Source organism: Diospyros lotus, chromosome 14 (genome assembly GCF_014633365.1).
Source record: "Diospyros lotus cultivar Yz01 chromosome 14, ASM1463336v1, whole genome shotgun sequence".
Taxonomy (NCBI): domain Eukaryota; kingdom Viridiplantae; phylum Streptophyta; class Magnoliopsida; order Ericales; family Ebenaceae; genus Diospyros; species Diospyros lotus.
This window is the reverse complement of record NC_068351.1, coordinates 4095405-4110749: the sequence shown is the minus strand read 5'-3', so window position 1 is coordinate 4110749 and position 15345 is coordinate 4095405. Positions and strand designations below refer to the sequence as shown.

Sequence of the window (15345 nt, the reverse complement as noted above, 5' to 3'; positions counted from 1 at the left end):
TAGTATAGTGTTTAAGGTTTGTAATGTGTTTAGAATGATTACGTGCTAAAACATGTTTTATCGTGTTATACTCACATTTCTTAACAGTAAGAGTCTGATCTTTATTGAAATATTGAAAAGATCGAAATTGAGAAGAAAAATATGCTTCATCAATTTTTAGAATTTAATATCTATATTTGTAAAATAAGTTTGGGGGTTTCTAATATGTATGATGTAAGTACTAATTAATGATATTATATTCTAGATTTCTTCATCTAATGATTAGGTTATTATGTCGCTGAAGTCGGGTCGTGAGTTATAGATAGATTAAAAAATTATGAAGGGTGTTTTGTCAAAAGGGCTCTCCTTGGCAATTTATTGACTAATGCAACTAAGAAGATTCGATCGATGATCAAGAACGAGAATAACTGAAAAAAATTTATCTGATTGGTTTCATTTTGGTTGTTGTTGGATTTATATCTAGGCAATTTGTTTGATCTACTTGTTTTTTGTTTTCTTTTATTACTTAGGTTTTTTTTTTTTACTGATTCATACTTATGTATTTGTTCATTTTTTATGTTCTTTCACTTCTATTTATTTGTATATTTTTTTTAATTTACTAATTTATAGTGGATGTTTAATGTTCATAAGTACATTCTTATTTGCATTCTTTTTTTTTTTCACTGCACAAATTATTCTTTTTAGCGTATTACATAAGAATTTATCACAATTGAGCTATAGTTTAATAATTTACACAATATTGAAATCATAACGAACGAAAAACATCTTCAATCAAATAATTAATAAAACGGATCGAGAAATCACCATTTATATTAAGTAATCAACTATCTTGCTACTGAAAGTTTAGAATAAGACATATCACATTTTTAGTGTCTCGTGCATCAAAGTGAAAATAGTGTATTAAAAAAGGTAGACGTTAACCTCACTCTAACAAATCACGAATACTATAAACGTTGGATATAATATTTTGTTAAAGACAATACATATGTGTTAGTAGAAAAACTATAATAAAAGTATAAAAAATGTTAAAAAATAAAAAAAGATCAGACAAAAAGAGGCATACATATTCCGAAATAATTGAAAAACTAATTTTATTGTATGTTTGTTCATTTCTCATGATTGCAATATGATTATTTTATTTATTTTCTACTTCTTTATTTTGATATTCATTTTTTATAACTATTGAATTATGTAACTTTCACTTTAACGATTATTTTTTTCCTTACGATATCCGTGCATCGCATGGGTGATACACTAGTTTGGAATTAACCATCATAGTTTTCTCTCTATGCGTGCATCTTTAAAAAAAAGAAGTGAGGTTGATTTTTTAGTATAGTCTTCAACGCTCGAGTTAATTAGCAAAGTAAATGAGTAAAAAATATGTAATTAGCAGTAAGAGTCTCTTAGTTTATCTACAGAAGTTTCAATATTTATAAAGCTGAAGTTAGTAGAGATACTTTTCTTGCGAGCTCAAAAGAAAAAAAAATAATTTACTATATTAAAATATTTTTGATAAATATTTATTTAATAAAAGATAAGAAAAATTAAAAATAAGAAGTGGTGATATTCGTGAAATCTCTAAAATTGAAAACCCTTTCCCTTTTCCAAGAAAAATCTCCTAGCAACCCTTTTCCCAAGTTTACAACCTAATGTCAAGAGATGCCAAAACGTGACTTCTCAAATTCATTCATTACTAATTAGATTCGATAGTTTGGTGATCGACCCACACTTTCTCTCCCCCCCCCCCCCTCTTTCTATTTGTAACTCTTTTTGTTCTAAAATTTGCAATTTCTTAAAAATCTGCAATTCTTCTCTCTATACAATACTCTCTCTTTCTAAAATAGTGAGCTTCTTATCAAGCCAACCCCGCAAGCCAAGATATCTAAAAAAGATAATTGAAGAGAAAAAATCAAAAGCAACATTGATTGAATAAAAATGTGATGATGGAATTTGGAATTGATCACCGCAGTTTTCTTTCAATGTGTGCACTTGTAAAAAAAAATGTGAGGTTGGTTTTTCAGTATAATCTCAAATGCTCAAATTAATTAGTAGAGTAAATAAGTAAAGAATATGCAATGAATAGTAAGAGTCTCTTAGTTTACTTGTAGAGGTCCCAACATTTATATAGATGAAGTGAGTCGAGATACTTCCTTTCGAAACTCAAACGAAAAAAAAAAATTAATGTATTAAAATATTTCTTATAAGCATTTATTTAATAAAAGGTAAAAATTTAAACGGAAAAAGAGGTGATCTTTGTGAAATCCACCCTAGCAATTTCAAATCCCTAAAATTTCAATTTGGTAATAAACTCTCAATCAATTGTGAGTTGATATCTAGAATGTCAATTTCTTCTTCTCGTTTTTCATCTCGCGTAACATCATTTTCAACATGAACAATGATCCCGTTTGTTGCAGCTTAATTAGAGAAATTATAGTTTTCAGTTTCTCAGATTATAACTTCTAAAATTTAGAATAAGTTGTGAACCTATTTGTTGCAATTTAGAATAAGTTGTAGTTAAGCAGTTGTGGTGTTTGATACCATAAACTGTAAAATAATTTATTTTTGTATAATTGTCCATAATACCCTTAGTAATTATAGAATAATAATTTAAAAATTAATTAATATATATGTATAAGTTTCAAGTGTTATAACTAATAAATTATGAGAAGAGAGATGCTTGATTGCGAGAAAGAGAGAGATGGAGATGGCGAGAGAGGGAAAGAGATCAAAAATAGAGATGGCGATGGAGAAAAGAGACGCTTGATTGAGTAGACACAAGGATAATTCTTTATTAAAAACATAGACAAAATTGTCACAAAATTGTTGTAATATTCCGAATTTTGGAGATAAATGATTATGGGGGTATTTGGAGATTTAAAAATAATAATAATAATAATAATAATAATAATAATAATTTATATTGTTTGAGGAAATAGGAAATTAAGGGTAATTAATTATTTTATTTGAAAATAATTAATAATTATTAAAATTTACTATGTGAAGTATGTATTATATGTTAAAACTAAATAAAATAATAACATAGCAATTGAAAAATTGGAAGTGGTAACCGAGGATAAGCATGCATGAGAATATATTAATAGTATATGTGGTCCATATAAATGAGTATATTAGCAAGTAGAAGTTAAAAGGGAACAAAATTAAAATGAGAAGGCTGCTGAATTGAAAATGTGCGTGTGTGTATATATTATATAAATATATATATATATATATATATATCAAGAGGCTGCTGGAATTTTCCAGCAAGGAGGCGCCACTTGGGGCGCCGTTTCACGCAAGAGAGATGGCAGCCTTGGCTGCAACGTGGCCGCTTCTCGACCCTACTTTTTTTTGTGGCCTTAATGCCACTTAATTAGGTTATAAATTGGTTGTCTTGGGCAGCAAGCAGCGGCCATTAAAGGCTTAATTGGAAGGTGCTATGAGGAGGAAGAAAGGAGGTGCTCGGCAGCGAGAAAATGGAAGGAAAGTGAGGGAATTAAAGGGTTTTTGAGGTTATTTGGTGTTTAAAATTTTCAGGTAAGTGGGTAAAATTTATATAAGTGTTATATGTTTAAATCATGAATTTTATACGGTTAGATTATATAGTTTACGCGTTAGAACTAACCGATTTAAGTCACGGTTGTATTATTTGATAGGAAACGTTTTACTTCGCATCGGGAGCACAAGAGAGGCTGAAATCAGTCGTTTTCAGGCAAGCTCCTAACCCTCTCTTCGCGTTATTTATTTCCCGTGAAAGTCTTTGAGGTTTCTTGTACTCTAAACCCTCCCTCACCTTGATTCAGTGCCACGCATTAATAATAATATTCCGCGTGGCAACTACCCTATGACTTATGTTTTATTAAATGGGATTATTATTAATGGAATGAGTTAAGAAAATGATGATTTGGTGTTATTCTTTCTGTCCGTTACGGAGCTTCGTATCGTTCCGCTTCCCTTGGGAATGATGCCGAACCCGTTGGGGTTAGGTTCTTAGAGAAATTGGTTATGGTTAGAATTAGGAAAATGTGTTAAAGAGTTTATTATGTATGTTGAGATGACTTTATGTGAATGAAAAGTAATAAGAATGGTATTACGATGTTATGTGGTTATGTACATGAAGAGTTATGAGTTATGGAGAAATGTTATGTAAAGTTAAGCTGGGAAGATATAAAGTTAATAATGTCAGTAAGTGTGTCTAAGGGTATAGGTACAAAGCCACTGACTGTTGATCGTGGGTCGTGGCAGTTGATGGCTGGATGTATGGGCGCCAGTCATTGGTTGTTACGATAAGCGTTAGACGGCCAGAAGAGCTGGTACTCCAGATTCCCGCCTTGGTTTGTGCATTTCATGATGTGTGTGCTACAAAGGGCTGGGTTGCATTCACGCGGGGACATGCTTTGTGTGTGATGGGATGTATGAGCATTTACATGACCCGATTGGTCCAAGAGCCAATTTGGGTATCCTAGATGAGCATATGCATTTAGAACATGTCGCATGTGTGAATTCTTATGTGTGGGCGTAGTAGGGCCTGATGCTTGGTTTATGGGGGCCTTGTCATCACGTTTATACTACGGAAGCCCTTGCATTTCTTATGTGTTGCATTGCATGGTTCTAATATTACTGTTATTCTGGACGGGAGTACCGTGCCAGGTGTCGGGAGTACCGACTCATGTGAGCTTCGGCTCGGCTTAGATATTAGCTCGGGGTTGGCCCGAGGGAAGACCAAGATCGCGGAAGTATATGATTATGTGATGTATGACATGATGAACACATGAGAATATGATGGGAATCAGGAAAAGTATGTAACAAGTATCAGGAAAAGACAAAAGTTGAATGTCAGGAAAAGCCGACCATGTCAGGAAAAGGCTGGTCTAAGAGAATGATGATATGGTAGCCTATGTTAGGCTACAACAGGTTTGTATGTGGGACCCGAGTGCCAATGTTTGACTTATGTGGGCCCTTGGTTCCTTATGTGCAGTTTATTTTATGTTATGCATGTAGAAGTAAGGTACGTATAGCTCATGACATGGCGTGATTTCATTGACATGAATTGCATGGGGTGTCATGGGAAGAGTCCTATCCTAAACCCGTAACCTTTCTTTCTAGAGCTTGTTGAGTCTCGCGACTCATGTTGTTTTACATCATTCTAGGTCAGCATATCCTGAGATCGCAAGTGTGTTCATCGGGGTTTGGGTCCAGATCGTCAAGTCATGGTAGCCAGTGCAGAGCTCTCCCAAAACTAGATCCTGGGTGTCATCGTGTCTTAATAAGGTTAATGTTTATGTTTTCAGAGTTTGTCGCATGTTATGTAAGCCCAGGTGGGGCCCAAGTGATGAATGGTTGTAAAGATTATGATGAGATGTTATAATAAAGAAAAATTATGATTTCAAAAAGGGTTATGTGTGTGTTGTAGGTGCGTCATTGTTCGATATCATTTTTATAATGACCCTCTCACGGATCCTCTATCCGCGGTAGGGACTCCGGGAGGCGGGCCGTTACAATTGTTATTAAAATGTGACTATTTAATCAGAAGTTGTAGAAGATGGGGTACCTCAGTTTTGAAAAAGTCAGTTTCTACCCCTTCTAAAAGTTAGTAGAAATTATAAGTTAGAATTTTATAAGGTAGAATAAATACTATATTCCCACTTTTTTGAAGTTAGAAACTAAAAGTTATAACTTTTAAAGTACAACAAAAAGGCTCAATGTTGCAACAATAGACTAAACTTCAATTATGATTTTTTAAATAATTAAAAAAATTATTTTCATACAATAAAAATTTTTTTTCCTTTGAGCTGAGTGAAAACCATGCGCTAAAGGGAATGCTATTTAGGGTTTAATTGGCCTCACAATAAAAAATTTGGGCTACTAAAGTAACAAATTAAAAATTGAGTCTAATTGATTGCAGTTGAAAAAGACTTGAGTTAATAAGGTCATAAATTAAAAATTAGTTTTGATTGACCGGAATTGAAAACGTTGTGGCCTAATTTTAACTTTAATTCAAAAAGATATGAACTTTCAATTTGAATAGACATGAAATCAATTCAAGTATCCATCATTCATTCATAGCAAACAAATAGTACACTTAAATATTTCTCGTAACTGTATAATTTAAAATTTACAACTAATTTAAATATCAAAAACCCTTTCCCTTTTTGAGAAAAATTTCCTAACAACCCTCGAAATGTCTAGAGGTGCCAGAACATGACTAGTCAAATTCATTCATTTCCAATTGGATTGGATAGTTTGGTGACCCATCATCATTCTCTCTTTCCCTCTTCTATTTGCAACTCTCTTTTGTTCTAAAATTTGTAATTTTTTAAAAATTTGCGACTCCTTTTTCTATACAGTACTCTCTTTCTAAAATAGTAAAACTACGTTCTTTGTTGTTTTCAAATTATTTTTAATTTTTAATTTTCTAAAATAATAAAAACGCGTTATCTTTACTGTTTTTAAAATTATATTTTTGAAAATAAAAAAAAATTATAAAGAAAACTTAAAACAACAAAAAGTTATTTTGAGTATTTTCATCTAAAATAAACTCTAAATTCAAAACACATTTATTTATTTATTTATTTATTCATATTTTATTATTGTAATGGAAAAAAATATTATAAAAATCATTAATTTTAAAATCTATATATTTTTTTAATAATATATTAACATTAAATATTTCTAATTTACTAAATAATCAAATTTATTAAATAAAATATCATTAAAAAATTATTTTCAAAATTTCAAAGAGAACGCGTTTTCTAATTTTCTGTTTTGAGAAATAGTTTTTGAAAATGATAAAGAGAACACGTTTTTAATTTTTTAAAAATAGACTATCAAAATAGAAAATTGAAAATGAATTCAAAATTCAAAACTGAAAATTAAAAAATAAAGAGAACACAACCTAAACTTTTTATCAAGCCATGCTCATAAACTAAGGTTGCGTTCTCTTTACTGTTTTTAAGTCATTTTTAGTTTTCAATTTTCTAAAATAATGAAAACACGTTCTCTTTGTTGTTTTTAAAAATGTATTTTTGAAAACAAAAAAAAAAAAATTGTAAAGGAAACTAAAAACAACAAAAAGTTGTTTTTAGTGTTTTCATCCAAAACAAATTTAAAACTCAAAACATATTTATTTATTTATTTATTTATTCATATTTTATTATTGTAATGAGATAAAATATTATAAAATTCATCAAATTTAAAATGTATATATATTTTTAATAATATATTAACATTAAATATTTATAATTTACTTAATAATCAAATTTATTGAATAAAATATCATTAAAAAAATATTTTTAAAATTTCAAAGAGAACACGTTTTCTAATTTTCTGTTTTGAAAAATAGTTTTTAAAACGATAAAGAGAACGCGTTTTCAATTTTTTAAAAACTGACTACCAAAACAAAAAACTGAAAATGAATTCAAAATTCAAAACTGAAAATTAAAAAGTAAAGAGAATACAGTCTAAGATATCTGAAAAAGATAATTGAAGAGAAAAAAATCAAAAGCAACCTTGATTGAATAAAAAGAGAGAACGATTCTAAATAAGGTGATGATGGTATTTGGATTTGATTATCGCAGTTTTCTCTCAATGCAAGCACCTGTAAAAAAAAATGTGAGGTTGGTTTCTTAGTATAATCTTCAAAATGCTAAAGTTAATTAGTAAAATAAATGAGTAAAGAATATGTAATGGGCAGTAAGAATCTCTTAGTTTACTTGCAGAGGAACCAATATTTATATAGGTGAAATAAGTTGAGATATTTAAGACTTATCTTCAAGATTTTTAAGTTCAATTACCTTAAAAAGACAAATTTATTGAATAGGATAGAGATAGTGTCAAACTCGGAGTTATCTTTAATATTCTTGCGCTTGGCTATATCGAGTTAGTAACGAAATTGGGGTTTTCAGAGTTATCTCCAAGGTTCTCCAGTCTATTTGTCTTGACTTAGTGAGAGTTGTTAGAGACAATGTCTTACTTAGCACGATATAACAAATAATCACACCACCTTAAATAATTGATACTCAATATGTTTATTGGATGTTTATAATACAAAATTAAAATGAAATCTTGTTTTCTAAATGAGAATTATAGACTTTGTAAAGTTTTTTTTAACATTATTAGTAACTGAATGAGGTATTTGAAAATAATACATAATAATAAATCACAAGAACCTTAAATGCTAAAAATTAAATCATGGGACCTTTCGTGAAATAGTCCAAATAATAGGAAGGCTAAATGTAATTTGTTGCCCAGAAAAATACCTAAGAGGAGAGTGAATTGGATTTTTTAAAGAATTTAATTAATAATTTTTAACTCTTTTGAAAATTCTTAAATTTATAATCTTAATATATGATAATTACAGTAAGATTAATAACAATAAAATCACACAACCACAAGAAATAAGAGAAATTTATAGAGATTTGGCTCTAAAAAATCTAATCATCTCTCTCAAGACTTAGCTTGAGGTTCCACTAGAGAAAAATAACACTCGTTTTTAATTGGAGGTACAACCAACACTAGATTTAATTGGAACTAGAACTAACATATAATCACTTGCCTAAGCAAGAACTACTAGCACAGTACTAGGAAATACAATTCTCTCACATAAAAAGTGAATAAAAATAACAAATTTACAATCAAAGACAATTACAAACAAGTTACCAACGGTTGAGAATTCCACCAGTTAGCACACTTCTAACACTTCGAATCTTCTTACTCTTATTTGAATGCTCTATCAAATTTGTTCTACACTTTGAGCCTCCACACTTACCCTATATATATACATCTTCCAAACACACTGGTCATTAAAGAAAAGTTTAATATGAATTTTGAAATTCAAAAAATATTTAGGCTTTCTCAAATAATAAGAAAACAATTGCAACTTTCTTTTGTTCTAAAATTTGCAATTTCTTAAAAATCTACAACTGTAACATCCCGCTCGAGCGATAGGAAGGACCGGAACAACTTACTCTGATGGGCCTACACGAACTTCCCAGGGGGGTCACCCATCCCTAGATTACCCCAGGTCAAGCACGCTTAACTTGGGAGTTCTTTGCCAACATTCAGCCCAAAAGGTATCCAGCTGGTGTTGTTTCCTTTCTTACACTATCCTCGATATATACTAACTTCTCTGGGCCCTCGGGGTATTACATTCTCCCCCCTTAAGCACATGACGTCCTCGTCATGCGACCTTACAACTGGTCCCAGACCTTCTCCCCTTGGGGGCTGCCATCCTAGAAGCTTGCCAGAAGCCGCTCCTTGTACAGGCCCTCAAGCCCCGGCGCCACTCCCCGCCCTCATCGGACCGCCTTCGCCAAGGGTCGGCTCTGATACCATTTGTAACATCCCGTTCGAGCGATAGGAAGGACCGGAACAACTTACCCTGATGGGCCTACACGAACTTCCCAGGGGGGTCACCCATCCCTGGATTACCCTAGGTCAAGCACGCTTAACTTGGGAGTTCTTTGCCAACATTCAGCCCAAAAGGTATCCAGCTGGTGTTGTTTCCTTTCTTACACTATCCTCGATATATACTAACTTCTCTGGGCCCTCGGGGTATTACAACAACCCTTCTCTATATACAATACTCTCTCTTTCTAAAATAGTGAGCTTTTAATCAAGTCAAACCCATAAACCAACATATTTGAAAAAGATAACCGAAGAGCAAAAATCAAAAACAACCCTGATTGAATAAAAATAGAGAACGATTCTAAATAAGGTGATGATGGTATTTGAAATTGATCACTGCAATTTTCTTTTGATGTGTGCACTTGTAAAAAAAATGTAAGATTGGTTTTCCAATATAATCTGAAACGCTCAAATTAATTAGTAGAGCAAATAAATAAAGAATATGTAAATAATAGTAAGAGTCTCTTAGTTTATTTGCAAAGGTCCCAATATTTATATAGATGAAGTGAGTCGAGATATTTCCATTGGGAGCTCAAAAGAAAAAAAATAATTTAATGTATTAAAATATTTTTATAAGTATTTATTTAATAAAAAATAAAAATTTAAAAGGAAAAGAGGTGGTCTTCGTGAAATCCACTCTAATAATTTCAAATATCTAAAATCTCAATTTGATAATAAACTCACAATCAACTGCGAGTCGATATCAAGAATGCCAACTTCTTCTTCTCGTTTTTCATTCCACGTATTATCATCTTCAACATGACAATATTGCAACAATAGACTAAACTTCAACTATGATTTTTTAATTATAAAAATTATTTTAATACAGTAAACTATACAAAAATATTTTTTAAATAATTATAAAAATTATTTTCATACAATAAATTTTTTTTTTTCCTTTGAGCTGAGTGAAAACCATGCGCTAATGGGAAGGCTATTTCGGGTTTAATTGGCCTCGCAATAAAAATTTTGGGCTACTAAGGTAACAAATTAAAAATTGAGTCTAATTGATTGCAGTTGAAAAAGACTTGAGTTAATAAGGTCATAAATTAAAAATTAGTTTTGATTGACCGGAATTGAAAACGTTGTGGCCTAATTTTAACTTTAATTCAAAAAGATATGAACTTTCAATTTGAATAGACATGAAATCAATTCAAGTATCCATCATTCATTCATAGCAAACAAATAGTACACTTAAATATTTCTTGTAACTGTATGATTTAAAATTTACAACTAATTTAAATATCAAAAACCCTTTCCCTTTTTGAGAAAAATTTCCTAACAACCCTCGAAATGTCTAGAGGTGCCAGAACATGACTACTCAAATTCATTCATTTCCAATTGGATTGGATAGTTTGGTGACCCATCAACATTCTCTCTTTCCCTCCTCCATTTGCAACTCTCATTTGTTCTAAAATTTGCTACTTTTTAAAAATATGCGACTCCTTTCTCTATACAGTACTTTATCTTTCTAAAATAGTGAACTTTTTATCAAGTTATTATGCTCGTAAATCAAGATATCTAAAAAAAGATAATTGAAGAGAAAAAATCAAAAGCAACCTTGATTGAATAAAAAGAGAGAACGATTCTAAATAAGGTAATGATGGTATTTGGATTTGATGACCGTAGTTTTCTTTCAATGCAAGCACTTGTAAAAAAAAAAAATTGGGTTGGTTCCTTAGTATAATCTCCAAAATGCTCAAGTTTATTAGTTAAATAAATGAGTAAAGAATATGTAATGAGCAATAAGAATTTCTTAGTTTACCTGCAGAAGACCCAATATTTATATAGGTAAAGTGAGTCAATACACTTAAATTTATCTTCAAGATTTAAGCTCGATTATCTTAAAAAGACAAATTCATTAAATAGAATAAAGATAGTGTCAAACTCAAAGTTATCTCCAATACTCAGAGTAATCTCCAAGGTTCTCCGGTCTGTTTGTCTTGACTTAGTAAGAGCTGTTAGAGACAATGTCTTACATAGCATGATATAACAAATAATCACACCACCTTAAATAATTGATACTCAATATGTTTATTGGATGTTTATAATACAAAATTAAAATGAAATCTTATTTTCTAAATGAGAATTATAGACTTTCTAAAGTTTTTTTTAGCATTATTAGCAATCGAATGAGGTATTTGAAAATAATACATAATAATAAATCACAAGATCCTTAAATGCTAAAAATTAAATCACAGGAACTTTCATGAAATAGTCTAAATAATAGGAAGTCTAAATATAATTTATTCTAGAATTTATTTTCTTTCGTCTAGAATATCATAAAAAGAGTGAATCGAACCTAACTGTGATGTCGCATCATCAAGTTGACTCAATATTATGTGATATGATGACATGATCAAATAACATTTTATTAGGAGTATAGATAACAAGTAGATGTTGGCGATCAAGGTAAGAGCCAAGTGAGGCCTATTAGGGTAACCAGATCATAATTTTTTATTTTATATTATTTTTAATTAAGTTTGATTTCTAAAATTAATTTAAAATTATTGTATTAAAACTTAGCCTAAATAGGTCAAATGGTCCAAATCCACTAAGTCCTAATCCATTTAATTTTTAAATTTATCATATTTCTTGCTTCTACTTTTTTTTTCTCAATACTCACATAATTTTATTTCTTTTAGCTGCTATTGCAATAGTTAAAAGAGTACTTTCTATAATAAACATTATGAAAAATCGATTACGTAATAGAATTGAAAACTAATAGATAAATGATAACTTAGTTGTGTATATTAAAAATAATATATTTAATAAAATTGATAATGAAGTCATTATACGACATTATCAAAATATAAAAAGTTGTAGGTGATATGCCGTACAAAAAAAACTTGATTGGAATATACACCTATTAATTCCAAGCCACCCCGGAAAAGCCACGGCCAAACAGAAAATAAGGTGATATGAAACTTTGGCAATTGAAATATTTAATTGATTAAACAATTAATGGTGTCTTGGCGATTGAAGTTGAAGCCCTTCACGTGAAAGCACAATTCAACCTACATGAATATTATTAAACAATTGAAAGTGAGCATTGGAGGAGATTAAATAATTGAGAGTCCAACAAATTATGAATATTAAATATATGTAGCAGGCATGGGATTAGAGGCAATTGGACTGCACAGTGATTAAATAATTTGAAGAAGCAGCAACTGGGGAGCAAGGCCCCCACTCGATTGAAATTTGGCCACCCAAGGGTGACCAAAACCGAGACACCACTCGGTTGGTTAGGGGAGCCGAGAGCTCCCCTATTTCATTTTATTAATGGTGGCGAATGCCCCCAATCGGTTCCTTGGAACCGAGACCCTCTCGGTTCCTTTCAACCGAGTGGGTCTCGATTTTTATTAAGGGGCCTCTAGGCCCCCCTCTCTTGGTTCAAATGGTGGCCACTACCACCGAGAATCACTCTGTTCCCTTGAACCGAGTGGATCTCGGTTCCTTTAAATTAAGTGGGTCCCACTCAATTCTTAGCCCGTGCTTCTTCAAAATCTCCGAGTCAAATACATTGAGAATATGCCATCTGGGAAGCTCCCGATAGTTGCCACGTGTCCCTCACTCTCTCCTTTATAAATAGGAGATTTGCCTCTTTATTAAGGGGGATTTTTGGGGAGAGACAAAGGGTCTATTTCGCTCTCAAGTCTCTTAAGGGTAGTCTGTTCTTTGGAGCCAATCGGTTCTTTAGAGGCACTCGATTCTTAGCCATCGATTATAATCAGCAGCCAATCAGTTCTTGGGCCAATCGATTTTAACCAAGACCCAGTCGATTATAATCAGCAGCTAGTCAATTATAATCAGCAGCCACTCGGTTATTGGGCCAATTGATTTTAACCAAGACCCAATCGGTTATAATCAGCAGCCAGTCGGTTCTTAGGCCAATCGGTTTTAACCAAGACCCAGTCAATTATAATTAGCAGTCAGTCGGTTATAATCAGCAACCAATAGGTTATAATCAGCAGCCAGTCGGTTCTTAGGCCAATCGGTTTTAACCAAGACCCAGTCAGTTATAATTAGCAGCCAGTCGATTATAATCAGCAGCCAATCGATTCTTCAGCCAGTCAATTATAATCAGCAACTAGTCGGTTATTTGAACAGTACTATTCATGAAAGAACAATTATTCACCCGCAACTATTCATCAGCATAAACATGAACATTTATGCACATATCATTAATGTCATGCATAATATCTGCGACATGCATTGGACATATTTCTCAGAATATTGTCTGACTTGGCCGTCGGAGGGCCTGCGAGAGGAATTCCCCCGCGTGGCCTTCTAATTGTTGTTGTGCCCGCAGGCTAAATTTTGGATGACTTTATCTTAGCCTTGGAGGACCAATCTATTGAAGGCTTCGTCAAGTCCCACGTCGCTTGTCACATGAAGATCCCTTCGGGTACTTGACAAAGAGGATTCTGAAGACTATTCCAGGTCCAGATCCAAGCCTTGTTGAATTTCAACTCCAGCCCAATCCGGATCCGTTGAAGCCTCGCGAATGACACCCCTAACCCATGACATTGATGGATAATTTTGCTCAAGTTGATCCCTAGATAAATAAATATTATTGTTGTAACTTCCTTACTATTGTAAAAAGTTTTTGTATTTTAATATTATCATTATTGTCTTATTTTTAAAATTATATTTTTTATATTTAAATTTACTTTCACTGAATTAAAATTCTAACCCCACCCTGTTGGTGACCGAAAGATAAACTTTATTTTATAAAATAAATTATAAAAATTTAATTTAAAAACATATTTGACTCACACACATATATATGATAAAATATTGTCGATATTAAATCATCATAAAATATTTTTTCCTTCTAATCAGTCGAAAGAAGAACATTCAAATTCTTGGTAGAGATGACGAGCAAATTGGGTTAATGACACAACCTAAAATCTTCACCCAATAGTAAAATATTTAAAAAAGATTAAAAAAAAAAAAAAAAAGATATATGAGTTGGCTAGCCAACCTGCGGGTCGGGCCACGTTCAACTCCCGTTCAGAGGGGACAGCCCGGCCCAACCTGACCTGACATGAATAAAACTGGTCGGCCTCATCAAATGGGCCTTGTTGATGTCTCTATATCCAAGTGAAATGGGCCTAGGTCCCATTTTGTCCATGGCCGGCCCAAAATCTTACCCAGGCTTTACAAATGGGCCTTCTGATGCTCGCCCAAATATCAAGTTGATATTAATAAATCACAAATGCATATGAACAAAGCCCAATATGGCCCAATCTACAAAACTTAACGTAGCATGGATGTTCTAATAATTATAAATGATATATTTTTTTAACACGCAGTGGCACATTATTTCTAAATATTATGTACAAAATTTATACTTATTGTTTTATAATTAGCAGCAATATGTCAATCCTTAATCATATTATATGATATCACTGACATGAATTTTTACCTTTCATCACTTGTATACGTGACAACCAACCTCTATATTTGAAATAAAAAATAGTATTAATTTTCTCTTTTTTTCTTAAGGAATTCCCCATAAATAGATGATTCTTTCTTAATTCAATATAATTAAAATATGATATATTTAAAATAAATAATACTAATAATCATGACTGATGATAGTGTGACGTCTCTTCATTAAATGAGATTAAAGAGATCATATGCTATTGTTTATTTTATTCAACACCTTTTCCAACGAAAATATAATACCTGTCATCAATCATGACTCCTAATATTTTTTATTTAAAATATTATCAAAGATATAATTAATTTTTTGTCTTGGTAGAGTTTCTATGCATCATTGCTCTCAATTTGTAAAGAAACAATTTTTACAACTTAAACCCAATCTTAAAATCACAAAAATATAATATTACTATTACTATCAGAACCTAACTAGGAATCAAACAAATGACCCCGGTGGCATAAACCCTTCAAATGCGTGTCAATTCCCCCACAGAG

At 31.6% G+C, this 15345-nt stretch overlaps 1 long non-coding RNA gene across 1 annotated transcript; it reads left to right on the top strand.

Moving 5' to 3' along the window:
- The first annotated feature begins 3158 nt into the window (after positions 1–3158).
- Positions 3159–5409, top strand: LOC127790579 (uncharacterized). The gene is made up of 3 exons (XR_008020795.1): positions 3159–3534; positions 3654–4310; positions 5148–5409. It is a non-coding gene; the product is annotated as an uncharacterized LOC127790579 (long non-coding RNA).
- Positions 5410–15345: the final 9936 nt, after the last annotated feature.